Source organism: Palaemon carinicauda, chromosome 36 (assembly GCF_036898095.1).
Source record: "Palaemon carinicauda isolate YSFRI2023 chromosome 36, ASM3689809v2, whole genome shotgun sequence".
In the NCBI taxonomy this organism is placed as follows: Eukaryota; Metazoa; Arthropoda; class Malacostraca; order Decapoda; family Palaemonidae; genus Palaemon; species Palaemon carinicauda.
The window spans coordinates 15,823,132-15,825,631 of record NC_090760.1 but is presented as its reverse complement, the minus strand read 5'-3'; positions in this window follow the sequence as shown (position 1 = coordinate 15,825,631).

The following is a 2,500-nucleotide window of genomic DNA, read 5'->3' as shown; positions in this document are numbered from 1 at the left end:
AAAAAGACTTATGTCAGCCTGTTCAACATAAAAACATTCTCTGCAAGATTGAACTATTTAGTGAATCAAGAGAATTGTAAAAGATAATAGAAGATTTGAATAGATAAAGCCGAAATGTAGGACTGAAAATGAATATGAGTAAAACTAAGATAATGTTTAAAAGAAATGCAGAGATAACTAATGAAGGTTATGGACGAACCTCTAAAGATTGTTAATGGCTAATGAGTATACATACGTAGAACAGATGAGACCGATTTTAAAAGAAAGATAAGCATGATATCATGCAATGTAAAATGCCCCTTTCTCTAAAAAAGAAAAGTATTTAATCAGATGGTCCTACAAATATTAACTTATGCATCAGAAACTTAGAGCTTTATTAAAGCCTAATACTTAAAGAAACATGGATACGATAGATGGACATTTAGAATAACAGAATGGGTCCCTTGGGATTGCAAACGAAACAGGAGAAGGAAGAGAAGGCGATGCGGGTATATAGACTGGCATAGAAGCATAGAAAGACCGTATATATATATATATATATATATATATATATATATATATATATATATATATATATATATATATATATATATATATATATATATATATATATATATATATATATATCGTGCATAGTGTATAATTTTCACCGAATCTCTATTCTATTTCCCAACCAAATTACCAAGTTACTCTGAGGCAATTTAGAGAGAGAGAGAGAGAGAGAGAGAGAGAGAGAGAGAGAGAGAGAGAGAGAGAGAGAGAGAGATATGCATGTTAAAAACGCAAGATTTTCAGCTTGCAACACTGCACGGCAAGTCGTCTATTATCACACTTTTATTATCAGAAGTACCAAAGATACAAATGAACATTACCAACTGAATAATCGCCCCCCCCCCCCCCCGCCCCAGGAGAAGCCAGGATAGAATTCACGGGATTGGCGAATGCAAGAACTTTTCATTTTGCAAGAGCAATATCGAAAACTCCTCCTCCTCCATCTGCTCACCTTTGGCGGGACAAGAGAACAGAGACAACAAGTCTCTCACACAACAGACGCAGTTGCATCCCGGACGGTGTCGTGACTGGGTTGCTCAAACAAAAGCCTTTGGCGGAACCCACCGTTTCCTTTCTTCCTCTTCTTCTCTTCGATTTATGAAGGAATCATGGAGGCTTGATTGTATCATGGGGAACTAATTATCTATATATATTCTTTCATATCTCGTTATGCTCATACGTAAAATGCCTCTCCTTTGCTATAAATCTTGATGATAAATACGCGTTTAAAAGTATGTTTGGTTCTACCACGCTCGATTAGTCTGCAGACCTCCACAACTGAAATATTTAGAACTTAAGTTCAAGTTTAAGACGATGGAACGTTTTCTACAATTCAAGAAAAACTCCAGTTCTTCGCTCGTTATAGTCCTTCTCGCAACTATAATTATTTTGCAAGGTAATGTGGACATTATTTATTACATATTCAAATGTTAAAACAAATCTCAATAATTTTCCACTTGTTGAAATATTTCAGTCAATGGATAATTTCTATTCGAATTACAGACGAGGTAAGTTGCTCAATGGTCTAATGATTACTTTGTGAAAATAATTTGTAATAATTACATTAACACTTGTTTGTATATTTATTGAAATAAACGAATATATCAACTTCGTCCAAACTATTTTCCTGATTTATGATTTAAAAACACGAGACACTGCCATTTGTTGCGCACCCCCCCCCCCCCCCATTAGCCCGTTCAGCTGTTAGGCCCATGGAGGAATTATTCCTCTCTAGGCCTATTATTCAAATGGACGTTTTCTGGTACAGCAAAACTCCATTACCAGTAAGGACAGAAAGCATTGTTTATAAGAATGGGCTCGGAATTATTTCCATTGTTTCTTTTACCATACATAAATGGACACCCAAATGCATTGACACCTAAGTGGGTGATGTTTCTTACACAATCTTGACTATATTGTATGGCGTTGGAGGCTCAATAATAATTACACGCATACATACATACATACACACATACATATGCATCTATAAAAAAATGCAGCTGTTTCTAGTCCACTGCTGGACAAAGGCCTCAGTCATAGCAATTCATGTTTAGGGTTTGGCCATATTCATCACCATACTTGCCAGTGCTGATTGGTGATGGTGGGAGATGTATATGAGTAAATAAAACACACGCTTGTACAGTTTTCATATATAATATGTAGTTCAGTGAAATTTGTTGTGGGAATCCATTAGGTTGATTGAATCTATTGGAACACGACTCCTATAGTCAATTTTTTTATTGAGTCGCATTTGCACCGGCTCGGAAAAGTTTCCTGTTATCTGATTGGTTAGAATTATCTTGTCCAACCAATCAGCGATCAGGAAACTTTTCCGAGCGAAAAGGGCACCCCTGCGAGTCGGTGCAAATCTGCCTCACTAAAAAGAATTGACTATAGTGAGCTAGTGAATTCGATTACCAGCCCAAAAGCCCACATACCTGTCCAGCAC